We start from the raw sequence: 15,741 nt of genomic DNA, 5'->3' as shown, positions 1-15,741 counted from the left end.
TTTGTTAGGAAAAGATTTATTAAATCAAAAGAAAATATCTCCCAGATCAGTTTGAGAGAAGGAATTAGTTGGGAGTTTGTTCCAGATAGATTTTTAAAAATGCAGGGAGGGATAAGAAGTGATATTTGGCCAAGATCTGGCCAAAGAAATGAGAATGGGTAAGTGGAGCAATTATATTAGCCTCAATATTCATCCATGTAGGAGCACAACGTAATTGATTTTTATAATAAAAGAATGGGGACAATTGTTTCTGAGCAAAGGCTTTATGATATAAGAGGAAATCATGGAATTTAACCCCCAGCAGGTTAAAGGAGTCTAGGTTTATTCATGGCAATTATTGGTGTCTTATTTTTCCATAATAATTTTGAAAGCAAAGAATCAAGTTTTAAAAAAAAGTTAGTTGGAAAAGAAACAGGCATCATTGACATAAAATAATAAATTGTAGGACTGATCATCATTTTAATGAAAATAAAAATTCCCCACCAAGATAAAAACAAGTGGTGACCCCACAAAAATCCATATTGGTAACTTTCTGTAACCTAAGATTGGTATCAAGAGCAATAGCAGTGTGAACATCCTTAGCGATATGTAAACCAATATAATTAATATACGAAGACTGTCATGACATTCCAAAATGCGGAGTGTTAGTAAAAGTGCATCCATTAGTGAGTGGTAAAAATTCGGACTTGTCAAAGTTTACATTTTTACCCAGATACTATAGGAGAGATCACGTTTGGCATAGAAGCAGTGGGATTAGATATGTATAATAAGATGTCATCTGCAAAAGCAGAAATATTAACTTCAACATTACCTAAAAGAATACCCTTAATGTTTTCATTTGATCTGATATTCTATCAAATAGGTTCAGTAATGGAGAAAGGGGGCATGGTTGGTGTGTGCCTCATTATTTGAAAAGAGGGAGAGAGGGAGTTATTAATGAGGATGCAGGTGGAGAAAGAAGAGTAAAGAACTCAGACAATAGTAAAGAAATCTGTGCGACTTTAAGGATTGTACCATAAAAGGCCGGGAATCTCAATAAAATGCTTTCTCTGCATCTAACGCTTTTTGGGCGTGAAAGAAAACATTAAATAGTAGTCTAGTGTTGGAGGATTGCGTAACGATTCTTGATAAAACCAGATTGATTAATATGAATGAGTTTACGAAGGAAGATTTCAAGTCATCTAGCTAGAATTTTAGCGAACATTTTGGAATTGGAATTCGTTAGGGAAATTGGCCTATAGGTTTTAATGACTGTGGGATCTTTCTCAGGTTTGGGAAATAGTATAACAAGAGCTTCAACTAAGGAGCCAGAGCTATTACCATCATCAATAAAGTGGGAATATCATTCTAAAAGCTTGGGGGAGAGAGACTATAGATACCTTTATAAAAATTGATGGAATACCCATCAGGGGCTGGAGCCTTCCCAGGTTTAAGGTCTAGGATGGCCTGTTTAATTTCTAATACTCATCAGTCATCAGAATCTTCAAAAAATACAACATTAAATGCTACAACTATGCAGATGATGCTCAAATCATCTACAAAATCAAAGACACCGAATTGAATCATTCCACCCTAATCGACTGTCTGAAAGAAGTCTTCAACTGGATGAAAGCCAACAACCTGAATATCAACCCAGGAAAGACAGAAATCATGATCATATCCAAAGACCAAGAGAACGAAACAGCCATCCCCTGGCCAACGGAATTGGAAACTGCACCAACACCTTTTAAGGTAGTACAAAATCTATGAGTCATGATGGTCACCACCCTAACCTTAGAACCACAATCAAATGCAACAGTGAAGAAATGTTTCTTCCTCCTCCACATGACAAGAAGAATCCTACCTTTCCTCTCCTTCACGCACACAACACTCACTATCGTCATCCTCATCATGTCAAGAATCGACTATGCAAACAGCCTCTACCTCGGAATACCAGAATACCTCCTGAAGAAAATACAACACATCCAAAATGCAGCAGCCAGACTACTCCTCAAACTATCCAGAAGAGACCACATCACTCCTGCCCTAAAAACACTACACTGGCTCCCTGTAAAACATCGCATCACCTTCAAAACCATGTGCATAACACACAGGGCAATCTGTCGACAAGAAGCAGAATTCCTACAAAAGAAAATAACAATCTACAAACCAACGAGACCCCTCCGATCAAGAAGCGAAATCTGCCTGGAACTAAAACAATACCTTAAGAAAAAACTTAGAGGCACCTCCTTCTACCACTTAGCTGCAAAATCCTGGAACAACATCCCAAAAGAAATAAGAAACCCCGAAGATCACCACAAATTCAGGAAATTACTAAAAACCTGGCTCTTCAACACCACAGACTCAAACTAAAAAAACGAAACAGAGGAAAGGATGACTGAACTGGAAAAGACACTGACAGCCCCAGAACCGACAGGGAAGCTCCTGCGGCACCTGGACGGGTGACACCGGATAGACTGGAACACAGTTGACACCCATGGAGACAGAGTCAACTACCCCAGCCAATCCCATCCAACCTTTTCACCCGCCCCTTAGCTGCTACCAGATACCACAGTCTTGTGGAATTGTCGAGATATTGGCAATCACCACACTAGCTGAGTTGTGGACAATGGCAGGTGCACTAACCACAGGAGTATGAAGGGAGGACAGGTGAGGTCGTGAGGGAGGCTGGTCAAGGTGGAAGGGACCTTGAATGCCAGACAGGCCCAGATCAGGACAGAGGCACATCAGGGGAGACTATGCAAGCCCAGTGCCTCAATTCAGGATAGAGATGCCAACTGACCAATTCCACTAACAATTTCCCCCTCTGCACACACCCCTCAAACGCCAAACCAAACACAACCACAAACCCACAGCACAATAAATGGCACACAATTCACTAAATTGCAACACCTAAACAAAAACACACATAGACTCGCAAAAAAGTACACAATGACTACCAGCCGCAAACACCCCAGGCCCAGCCAACGGACCCACCGGGCTGAGACCGTCAATAGCACATCACTGCTCTCTTGCACTTTTCCTGCTTCCTCCCACTAACTCACCCTACCTTCCTCTTTCAGAGCCGCCAGTGCACCAGGGGACCACTAACGGTGGTGATAGCGCGGTACAAATGTCCTTTAACCTTAACATTAACATTGTCTGGTAGTGCCTAGATTTAATCTAAAAAGAGCCGGTGGCAATAGTTTCCCGGTATTAGCCGCCCAGCTATGGAACTCCCTCCCTCAGAATATTCAAATGATTCAAGATTTTACAAATTCAGAAACCATGTTATCATTTGGCTACTCAACAAAATATAATCGCCATAGCTGTAAATACCAGTGAACTCTGATGGTCTGCACATTTTGCTTACACATGTTGCCCTGTACTTTTGCCTTGACCTTTTAACGCTCTGATTGTATAAAATGTATAATATGTATAATATGTATATTTCATACTGTTGTTATTTTACTGTGACTGCTCTTTGTAACCTTATTGTCCTAACAGCGCCCAATTACCTTTGGGTCAGGGGCGCTTTATAAATAAAATAAACAAACAAACATAAAGAGATGGAATTATTAAGGGACGATAGATCAATTAGGTCTATTGGAGTTTTCTTCTTTTGCTCATAAAATGTTTGGATTTCGGGCAAATTATTGGAGGAATCTAGGAATCTGTATAATTTGGAATAAAAGTTTAGGAAAGCCTTACTAATATTGTCTTCATTAGTTAATATTTTGTCATCAGGGAAAGTAATAGATGTAATGAATGATTATTTTTTTTTTTAAATTTTAAATTAGAGGCCAGAATTGTGTCTGCTTTATTTGATCCACTATCAATTTTGGATTTGGAGTGAAGTAAAGAATTGGCAGCTTTATCAGTACACAATGGGCCTCATTACAGGTCGGGCGGTCCGAAATTAACAGTGGCGGTAAACCCGTCGCCACTGTTAATTCCGGACCACCCGATCCCGACTCCTGCATGTGGGAGGTGATGTTCCCGCCAGGTCTGACCTGGCGGGGTTAACACCACCCGCCTGCAGGCGGACGTGGAAACACCAGCACCATCACGAGATGGTGCCAGTCTTTCCACTTCCCCATTCCCATTGAGTCCTGTGGGACTCAATGGGAATGGGGATTAACCTAATTCTGCCTTCGGAATTCCCGGGACACCAGGGTCGTAATGCCCTGGTATTTCCGGGAGTGACAGAGGCGAAATGGTAATACGAGTCCGGCAGTAACCAGGCGGTTTTACCACCTCGGTTACCGCCGGACTCGTAATGAGGCCCAATTTGTTAAATTCTATGCATTTACGCATGAGAGTTTTAGCAATACTAGGGTCTGGGTGGCAACTTACCATTTTATTTAGAAGCAGCGAATTGAATACTAAAGCCACACAAAGTAGCAATGAAAGCATCGCAGTTATTGTGGACTGAGGTACGGTCTGGACGATTGTTGTCAAAAAATCTTTGATAAAAGTATTGATTCTTTCAATAAAAGTGACATAATTTAGGAAAAAAGAATTGAATTTCCATCTTGGTGAATGTCTGGGCGGAAGTATGCATTCTAATGTGGAGATAACTGGGGAATGATCTAAGTTTGTTGAAGAGCCCATTTCAGAATTGATTAAGGTTAATGATGAATTAATAGATATGTAATCTAATCTAGATAAGGTTTGTTGAGCGGGTGAAAATAAAGTATAATCCTTAACATTAGGATGACAGAATCTCGATGAATCAACACAACTGAGGTTGTCTACCATATCAAGAACGCTTTTGCAAGATTTGTAATTTACAAAGTTGGCAGGAAGACTTTCGATCTAAAGTAAAGTCAAATATTTGGTTAAAGTGACCACAGATAATAAGATGGTCAGACTTTCTGCAAAAGTTTCAGTTTCAGATTTGATCAGAAAATGGGGTTATGTGCTGTAGGACCATAAACATTTAGCAAGTTTAATGGTAAATTGTTAACAATCGCATCAATAATGATCCAACATTCTTCTATATCCATTCTTTCACTGATAAGAGAAAATGTAATACATTCCTTGATCAAGATAGAGACACCACCCTTTTCATCCAAAGCATTTGAAAAAAGCGTATGACCAATCCAGGTGGCTTTAATCTTCTTATTATCAGTGTCTGAGTCCAAATGTGTTTCCTGAAGGCATGCAAAGTCAACTTAAGCTTTGTAAATTGAGAAATGAGTTAATGGCGTTTGATGGGGTGATTTAATCCTTTGACATTGCTGGTTACAATTTTAATAGTCCTCTATAAATGTATTGATGTAGCTTGAATGATAAATGCGGGTTACAAATGGAACAAAGCTAAACTGTACAACCTTCAATCGAGCAAAAAATGAACGAGAGGCATATTTCCTAATATGCATTGTAGCAATAATGATACATAAGGGAATACATTTGAAGAAGGGCACACAAAACAAAGGGAATGTTTACACAAAGATAAGAAAAACTTGTTAAATTCTTTTACCTGCAAAAGAAAGATATAGTATAGAAGAGAGAAAAAAGGAATCCACGCAAAAGTATAATAAAGCAAGAATATCATGGGAGTTTGAGAAGCACAAGATGAAAACGGCATAAGATACAGTAGCAGACAGACAGGAGATAAAGAGAACTGACACAGATATAAGAAAAGATAGGACAATATAGAAAGGTTGGAGCACAATAAGAAGACCACATTTCAATTAATATGTCGGGCCACAAATGATTAGAATAAAGCATGACTTCAAAAAGATAACAAGTTAGGGTTGCAAGGAAGAGAGATACAGTTCTTCTGCTTTAATAGGTGATCTGGATTTATCGCTAGAACAGTCTGGGCTGTGAGGTGGTTTAGAGGGGACAGATGATTCAGATCTGCTGCATGTTTTGTAGAATTTCCTTTGTTTATTTTTAGCTCTATTAAAAGTAGTTTGTGAGAATGGTTCAGCTTTAGATGCAGGTGTTGTTGAGTCTGAAGAAGATGTGGTTTCCATAGGAGTTAATTGGATAGACTGAAGCAAGTTGAAGAGATGACTGGGGACAGAGAATTCCTTGGTGGGGCCTTCCTTGATTGTAACAATCATTGTTGCTGGATCAAGCAAACCATATCTGATTCCCAAATCTTTCATGAGGGATCTCATGTCAAGAAATCTTTTCCTTTTGGTTTGCATGGTCGTAGAAAAATCAGGAAAAATAAAAGATTGTATGACCCTGAAATAGGGTAGGCTCATTCATTCTGGCTGCTAATAAAATTTGACGAGCTTCTTGATGTCTGAGGGAACAAGCAATAAACGTTCTCGGAAATCAATTGTTGGAGGAAAACCGGGGCCTTATTCGATAGGCATGTTGCAATTCCAACAGAGGAGAACAATTAATGCCCAACAATTTGGGGGTCCAATTTGCAAGGAAATTAACTGTGCCATCTGATTCAATTTTCTCAGGGATCCCATAAAGCGCAGGTTGCCTTTCCTGTTTCTGTCTTCTAAATCCATGATATCAAATTCCAATTGGAGTATTTTTTGCTGCATGTTTTCTAACGCCTGAACTCTGTCTTCAATAAAGGAAATTCTCTCCTCTGCTTCATCAAGTCTGCGTGGTACCTTTTTTTTAAATTTCATTTTTAAAACATTTAATTTCTTCTTAAATATTTTAGGTGCGTGAGTCAAGTATAGAAAGGGGTTGCGAATGTTACTGATTTCCTGAAGGATTTTCTCCATACATGTGTTTAATGCAGTGTTGTCTGATATGGGAGCAGACTTGGTATTATTAGCCATTATCGCGGTGTATTTATGGAAATATATTGCAAAAAAGAAAATAGCAAACAGATAGGAGAGACGCTGTCTTTCTTTCAGCCACCGGGTGTCAGTGCTGAGTAGGCATCAGCGAGTATCTAGAAACCACGGTGTAGCGTGAACCGTCACGCCGTCATATGCTGGAGGTGTTATCTCAGTGAGGAAATGGACAGACAGCACACTAGTGGCCTGAGACTCTGAACATCAAGGGAGGACCTCTGGCCCAAATATGCGCCCCACCTGCAATGGAGTGAAAAATAATAATCTGCTTTGTGATGGGGACCCTGCCTGCAAATCCAGAGCGCTGAGCTAAAACAAAGCTTTCCCAATGGCGGGCCGAAAACGAGCGCGTCACAAGTGAGAGACATATCATTTCCGCAGGCTCTTATCGGCTCAGAAGAACATGCAGTACAGTGACTTAAACAGCCTAGCAATGACCACAGTGAGCGATCGGTCCTCCTCCACGATGACTGACCCAAGCATTATGGTTCAGGAGGCAAAGACAACGAGTCGGCAGCTGTGAACCAAAGCTACCTCAGAGTCGGGAAGACGACCCTCCACTTGATAGCGGTAAATGTAACAGGAAATAAACATAGCTGAATGCAAGTCACAGCATACCCATTGCACACCAGTTATTTTAAAGTCTTGTATTGTCCATATTAGAGAATATATGTATAAGTTTTATTAGCCAGTGTTATGCAGCAGAGGAAAACAGATTTTTTTTCACAACATTTTATTGAGTTTACAAGATAGTATATTTCATACAACAATACAATACTTGTCAGCTTAAACATCAAATAGTGTCTTTATAGGCTTTTGTGGGTTGGGGGTAAGAGAGATGGTGGGTTGATTCCTGGCTGTGGCAGTTGGGTGGCTTGGTCCCGGGTGATTGTCTGATTCAGTTCCGGCGTGTTTGGGGGTTGATCAGGGGTCAGTAGAGGGGGCTACATTGGAGCCACCATGCAAGCGGGGGCCTCCTGGTGAGGGTTGGGTATTTGGCCGCATAGTCCAAGAATGGGTCCCATATATTCAGAGTTCTATTTAGGGACTATGAGCGTATTGCTGTGATTTTTTCTGATACTGCTATCTCCCAGCATTTGGCCTACCATAGGGCGATTGAGGGGCCATTTTTGTCTTTCCATAGTCGGGCCATTGCAATTTTCACAGCTAGTAGTAGGTGGTTGCATAGGCGGGAGATGTGACCTGAAATCGGGAATGCTCCGTCACCGGTTTCGGCCAGAAGGACAATTCCTGGGTCCCAAGGGATTGAGAGGCCGGAGATTTATTTGATGTGTTTCAGCACTTCCTTCCAGTATACCTTTGCCTTTGGGCAGGCCCACACTAAGTGAAAAAGAGATCCGGGGCTTGGCAGCTACGCCAGCATGTGTCGGGAATATCCCGGTTGGCCTTATGGATTTGGGTGGGGGTGATATAGTATCTATAACACAGTTTATAACCTCCTTCCTTATTCGTGACGCATTGTGAGCTTTTGTGTAATCTGGCCCATATTTTCTCCCAGTCTTCTACTGCTATTTCCCGGCCAATGTCCTTTTCCCATTCTGTCATGTATCTTTCTTTCTTTGCCGGGTCAGATCTGTCTAGGAGCCGGTATAAAGTGGATATTCTGCCTTTGCTGGTCGGAGATGATAAAGTGAGTTCCAATGCTGTTGGTTCTCTCGAGCATTTGTCTCGAGTTCTCCTGTGTGACATCCAGTGCCTGATTTGAGAGTAACGGAATCTTTCCCGTTCACCCACTCCGAATTTTATTTTGCACCTCTCGAAGGTGATGGGAGAGCCTTCTTCCAGAAAGTCACCAGTTTTTGCCAGACCCCCTGCTATCCAGACATGGAAGTCCCCTGGAGGGTTTCCTGGTGTGAATTCTGGTTTGTTCCAGATGGGGGACATGGGACCCAGGGTGCCTCGAATTCCCCATTTCCGCGCTGCGGTTTTCCAGCATTGGGTCATGACCTTCGTGGCAGATAAGGGCCCCGTGTTGGCTTGTGGTTTTAACAATGGCAGGTGTGGGAGATCGTGTAGTGGGACCGGACACCAGGTCTCTTCGATTTGTCGCCATTTCAGGGGGTCTGCTTCCTGCACCCAGGAGAATGCGTGAGATAGCTGAGCCGCAAGTGAGTATCCGGCTAGGTCAGGGACTCCCAGTCCTCCTTGTGATTTTCCTTTCATTATAATTTGTTTGTTGATCCGGGGCTCCCCCCCCCCCCAGACGAATTCCATTATTTTCTTCTGTAGAGCCCGAATGGCAGGGGAATGGATATGTAGTGGTAGTGATGCACATTGGTATAGCCATCTGGGTATCAAGTTCATTTTGACGGCAGAAAGTCGGCCAAACCAGGAGATTTCTTGTTGCTTCCACCTTTTGAGGTCATTCTGCAGAGCACTGATTAATTGTGGGATGTTATTTGAATACAAACGTATTGGGTTTTTGGCGATCTGGACTCCAAGGTATTCTATGGCCTCCTTGGCCCAGGGAATTGGTGAGAGTGGTGCGAGCGCGGCCTCGTCCTGGTGGGAGAGGTTGATGGGTAATGCTGAGGATTTGGATAGGAAAACAGCTTTTCTAACACAATAAGAACAAAAAAAAATAACTTATCAAAACAGTCAATGAAATGGTGGTCAGGAAAGACCAATAATATCATAGATAAACAAGTTAATAACTAGCTGCAGTGAGGGAGTTCTCCAGCATGCATGCAACCTTTTTCCAAAAAATAGTAAAACACACAATACAGGGTTCGTGATCTCCCCACCCCCATGTATAACTCTCATATTGTTGGAGCAGAACGTGAAGACTCCAGACATGGCAGAGAGTCGGAGTGTGTCCAGGGTCGTACCATGGACTAGCAGCCGTTTAGCAGATTCAGTGGAAGCGGTGCCACAGAGGCGGCACGTGCACATAGGTCTAGGGATGTTTATCCAGGCGGCCGCCACTTCCAAGGTTTTGACAGAATTAATTTGGACGTTAAAGTACTCCCAAACCAAAGTGTTGTCCACAAATTGTGCAACATAGTTTGTGGGGAGGCTATTCTGCCTGGTAATATATTCAGTAAAGAGGCTGCTATTCACCTTGGTGGCAAAAAGTTCTACATTCTGTTCATGGTAGCTAGCAGAGCCGGCCTTAGGGGGGGCGAGCCAGGCGACCGCCCGGGGCACCATGCCAGCTCGGGGGAGTCTTTCAAGGGCTCCCCGAGCTGGCATTGTGGGAGAAGGCGTGGCAGGCGGCCTTTTACTGTAAAATGTGCCCGCGGCGGTGGGTTCATTGAAATGCGCCCCTCCGCCGCGGGCCCTTTTCACACGAAAAGGCACCATTAGCCCCACACCACGGCAGCTCGGGGGAGTCTTTCAAGGGCATCCCCGAGCTGGCCTAGTGGCAGGCGCCTCAATGTCACTGAGTGAACCCGCGGCAACGGGCTCATTCAATGACAACGGGGTGCTAACGGGACCTATTTAACCTCGTCGCCAGAGCGAGGAGGTTAAAAAAAAAGAAAAGTTGCCCATCCTGGCCATGCCCCCTGTTAACGAGGGGGGCGTGGTGGGTGAGGGGGGCACTAATTCGCCCAGGGCGCTGCTGCCCTTAAGGTCGGCCCTGGTAGCTAGCATATACCACTGTGCGCATAGCAGCTCTAAACCTGGGCTAAGACCAGCGCTCGCAGGTGGTTGGCAGCACGTTCAGCCATCTGCTTGCCGTCGAGAGAATGCATTGGAAAGTACTATGGGGCATATAACAACTTTGGGCGGGGCAGCTTTGTGGATCATTCAATTCAGGGAGGCAGCCCCAGCATTAACTAGTCACCAATATATGCCTAAAAGAGAGATCTGTAGTGTTGCCCTACAACAGAAGATGCTGAGTTCCAGAAAGATGTATTCAACCGGGGCACGCATGGGTAATTGAAACAGCCTCTTAAGAAGGAGGGACTTGAGTCTTACCACCCCCTTCTCATTACCAAGGTGCCATCCTGTGGTGCCATACATGGTAATGGAGCTAACCTTAGCCATGTATAGCTGTGACAAAATACCAAGAGTAGCTGCCACCAAAGCGAGACATTTTTGTCAGGATTCTGACCATCTGGGAGCACACAAGTTTGTCTTGCCCGAGATGGAAGTCACCACAAAGGCCCTCATCATGGTGGATTCCAAGGTATTGGTAAACATTTACCACCTCCAGCCTAACCCCTTCCAGGTGCCAAGGGGCTGTGGGCTTGTGGTGGCCGGGAGGATGGAATACCATAATATTGGTCTTTTTCATATTGACCACAAGATCCAGAGAGTCTGAATATCTCCTCAATGCATCAATGGAAGCTTGGAGACCCGCAGGAGTGAGGTCAAGCCGGATGATATCACCCACTTAGCCCAGCCATTGGAGGGGGAGGTCCCCCAATTTAGGAGAGATAGAGATGGAGTTAATCAAGGCCAGGCCTATATCTGCTAAGTATAAAATAAAAAGGAGAATACAGCCCTGCTTCAGTCCGCAGACCGTTGGGATCTAGATGAACGTGGTACCAGACTGGTCTAACCGGACCTTTACCCTAGTTTCAGTGTGAAGTGATATAATATTGACAGAAGGCCAGATGGAATATTCCATGATGAAAGCTTCTTCCAAAGCTTGTAACAGAATGAAAAGATGTGCTGCAGTCAATGAATGTGCTGTAAAACAAACACTGCCGAGTAAGCCAGGTCCTATTTCTCTGTCATGGAAAGCCACAAACTCACACCACCATCATGAGGTTGCTTGACCACGCCACCATCCAACCTCATTTTTAAAAAACACTTAATTTTACTCCTACGTCTAAGTGCTGCAGTAGGAGTTATACTTACCCAATACAATGGTACTGAAAGTGTCCTCGGAAGCATGAATGCCTGAGATGGTCCTCCCAGAATTTTAACCTGTGTCCTTGATGCTGAACAGAGCGGCAAGCACTTAACTCACTGAGCTATCTTAATCACCAGTGAATATGCACCTAATGCTTCACCATTAGTTACTTTGATAAAGAAGACCTGTTGATTACTTATTATGCTACATACACAATGCTTGCCTTCTAGTTATTGACTCATAATTTGCATACGCATTAGCATTAATTGTGTTCATAATGCCTGTCCACCAATTACTGCAAATGGATGAAGTGGACATCACTTTAAGTGCAACATATGACTGCCTACCACTGCTGTGAATTTAATGCTTGCTGAGGGAGTTCGAAGTGTGTGGGAATTAAAGGGTACAACGTTCTTCTGCTTTTTGGGACAAACTACCATCATTCTCTTACTTTATGTCGCCCTCAACACCATTCCTGGGGTGGGGCGGGGGGGGCAGTTTTGTTTTTGCTGCCACCTTCCTGGGGATTTGAACATATGTGCCTGCTGAGACTGCTCTTATCTCACCTCCCACTGAGCTCTCGCATTGAGGGTGGTTTGCTCTGGGTTTTTCAGCAACCTGCTTGGGACATGAAGCCCATTCTCTAAAAGGCGGTGGTGCATAAAGCTGCATGCGTTGGGGGACAATGAATGAAAGTAATGTTGGCAATTTATGATGCATTTTCTTTCACTGTGATTATTTCAGTCTTCATAGTAAACAGTTTTAAAACATAGGGCCTCATTCCGAGTACGGTGATAACCAATGGCGCTATTAACGCCTTGGTTGACGCCAGTGCCCGGACCGGCAGCGCCTTGGTGGATGGCGGAATTACCGCCCCATTCCAAGGTTGGCGGGGCGGTAATTCCCCATTCACCAAGGCTCTTCCCCATTCCCAAATGAGCCCCCATAGGGCTCAATGGGAATGGGGAAGATGCAAATAACGGTGACCGTTCATTACGGTCACCGTTATTGGCTTGGAGGCCCCTTTGCGCCCTCGACTTTAACACCTGCTCAAAGCAGGCGTTAAGGGCGAGGGCGCAAAGGGAACTCGGAGTATGGCGGTAAGGGATCACCGCCACCGGTCTCGTTACCGGTGGCCCCTATCCCTTACCGCCATACTCGGAATGAGGCCCATAGCGTTGTAGGAACGGCAGGGCCCAAGCATAGGGTTTGCATTGAGGCTATGAGTGAGGGTAGGGGGGCAGCGGGAAAAATAGTATGCCTACTTTCTTTGTGCACTTTGACCGCTGCTTGCCAGCATGTTGCTGTTGCTTGGCTGATGGTCGCTCTGCACGTAAATGCCCCTTATTCGTTGCTCCAAAACAGAACGAATGTTCACCAGTTACTTTGCAGTATTAATTATGCTTTCAATCAGCTACAGAAGGTCTGCCATTCAGTTACTGTACCCCTATAATGGATATAACTAAGGGAGCAGTGACAGAATTGATTTAACCTAAAAACGAAAATTACTTGTGACTTTTTCTACTTTAAAAAATAATAATGCGTGGGAGACCCCTTCGCAGCTCCTCCTTACCCCTCCCTACCCTAATTTATACCCTTAACCCACACCACACCTATTATGCACTATACATATACTACATTACCTACCCTTTTCGTTCAAATAAATTTGGTCATTTCGCCTTAGGTAAAATTGGATTTGGTGAAATCTACGGTATCGCCTCTGCGGTGTCTGTGAACCTAATGTCACCAATCATTTTCTATGCATAGCACACCCATTATTGTGGTTGGCCCGAGAAAGCCCAGCTCTATGGGGCAAACATTATGCTTTGGATTAAAAAAAGGACTGCAGATTATAGATAGTCTAACACCATCAATCATGGAAAACATTGAGCAATGGCATAACATGCATGTCATGTGGGAGAGCACAGTCTCGCTCAATGGATGAAAAGTTTACTTCTGGGATGCCAGCTTCAGGCGCAGCCAAGATTGTCTAACAAGTGATATGATGATATGATTGGTTATTTATAACATGCTTAATACCCAGAGGTTTCTAAGCGCGGACCCGGGGATTGAACCTGTGTTGCTCCGTGTTGTCTTGCTTTCAAGGGGGACACGTTGCCCCTGAGCTATCCTACCGAGATAGCTCAGCCTGAAGCTGATGTGGTTGGGCCCACCATAATGACATCAACATCTGTAAATGCCCACACAGTGCTGCTGAGTGGGCATTACAGATTTTGGGGGGGCCTTACCCGCTCGGGCCCTACTGTCTACGCCTCTTGCTTCAGTGGGGGGAAATCTCTCAGAAATCACGCACGTAGGCTGTGATTCACACACGACTGAACTGGATCATTCATTCCTGGAGCTTAAAAGACCTTAGAGCAGTGCCACAGTATTGGGGGTATCGGAGGCCCACCCCTGGCAGCATAGTCTCGCGCAATTAAATACACTCTCGTAATGTGTGAAACAGTCACTCCTTGCGTGAAAGTGTCTCATCCCCCACCACAGCCCTTCTACTTGTTCGTGAGTAACATACCATTAGGCATAGTCTCACTCCTAGAGTGTGAGCGCTCTGGCTTCTTGAGTGCAAAACTCAACCCTAAGAGAATACTCTCCATCATGGGACATTAATAATATGTCGGAGTACATTTCATTCATTTGGATTACTGAACATTGCTGAATAAGTAAACAGGTGATATGATCCCTAAATCTTCTTTGGTAAAATTAATGCGAAACCTATAATCATTGTTTTAAATGGAGGAAGGCCATTTAAAGCAACACACCGTACATTTTCTTCTGCATCCGTACAACATTGCCAGTTGTTATGGCAACCAGAACCTCTGCCGTATTTCTCTTTTCTCTGCAGTATTGGGTTCAGTGTTATGGTGCACCATAACCGAAAGCAGACTTGAAACTGAAATCCCTGTGCAGCCATTTGTTTGCAATTGAACATTTTACCAGCGGGATTCAACTTTTCGACAGTCCCACGGCAATGAATGGGGGTTCCCCATGCTGCATTTACACAGTGCGACTTTACTAATCACTCAATTTGGAGAGATGCTGCTATAAGCGCCATAGTAGTGGGTGAAGGCTTGTTCACTGTACGTTAATCAGAACACAGAGCATGTCTACAGCATGTCTACAATAGCAAAGTGTCATGTCAGGATTAGGATAGGCCGGTCATGAAGGTCTGCGCACGTGCATCATAAATTAAACTTGGCTTTCAGCCATGACATTGCCTTTGCAAAGCTAGACACAGGGGTCTCAAGCACCAACAGGGGTGCCAAAAAGGTAGGCTAGTGGTCCACTGCTACCCTTTGCTGACCCCCAAATTATGCCACTGCCCCCGATTCCCAGCCCTGCAGCCCAGCCCTGCTTTGAGCCCTATCTGTGCCCTACGGTTGAATCTCACTCTGAGAGCAGAGGCCAATCCCTGCTACAAAGCCCATACTTGCTACTGTGCCCATCGTGGCTTTAATAATGTGCCCAAACTGCCTGCGCCCAAGTGCCATTCCTAATCTCTTAGAGTAAAGTTCCAGACATACTAAACAGTCCGACACTCTTATGCTTAGCAATGATTATTTTATACATTTTTCTATAGCCAACACGTGTTTTGGCCACTTCTAGGCCTTCCTCAGGGCTTCTATGACCTCATGTTCGTCACTTTATTCAAAAAATTAACTTCCTTTAGTACTCAAAATGACTACCCAGGTCCATTGTTGTGTGTTGTGAAGATATGATATCTATAAGCAGATGTCATTAAGCTCTGCTTCCTGATCGGCATGCAGTGGTATCCCACATGTGAAAATAAATGGCTTTAGGCCCCACCCCACACTATGATTCATCTGCACTCTGAGGCTCATAGTAGCCCATCCCCATGTCTCACTAGTTTAAGAGCTACGCTACTATGTAAAATGCTGGTTCATCTGAAACTTTCCATTGAAATGCAATACTGCCTACTTATTATTTTGGGTAATCATAAAAAACAATGTTTTTTCACTTTTCTTTGTTTTGGTATTATATAGACTAACATACCGCTAAAAGTATATTACTAGGATATTAAAAGCTGAGTTCTCTGTACAAAGACCTCCCACTAAAGCCTTGTTCTTGTTGCCTTTTAAGATAATACAAAATTCATTGGGCATACCACATTCT

General features: G+C 43.8%; 1 protein-coding gene across 1 annotated transcript in view; it reads left to right on the top strand.

The window, feature by feature from the left end:
* The window catches only part of LOC138575469 (phospholipid-transporting ATPase IK-like), a 1,193,252-nt gene that overhangs the window by 121,921 nt on the left and 1,055,590 nt on the right, over window positions 1-15,741 (top strand). The window lies entirely within an intron of this gene.

Source organism: Ambystoma mexicanum, chromosome 1p, assembly GCF_040938575.1.
Source record: "Ambystoma mexicanum isolate Mex_15411 chromosome 1p, UKY_AmexF1_1, whole genome shotgun sequence".
Classification (NCBI taxonomy): Eukaryota; Metazoa; Chordata; class Amphibia; order Caudata; family Ambystomatidae; genus Ambystoma; species Ambystoma mexicanum.
Note: the sequence above shows the minus strand (reverse complement) of the source record. Positions and strands in the feature narration are given on the sequence as shown.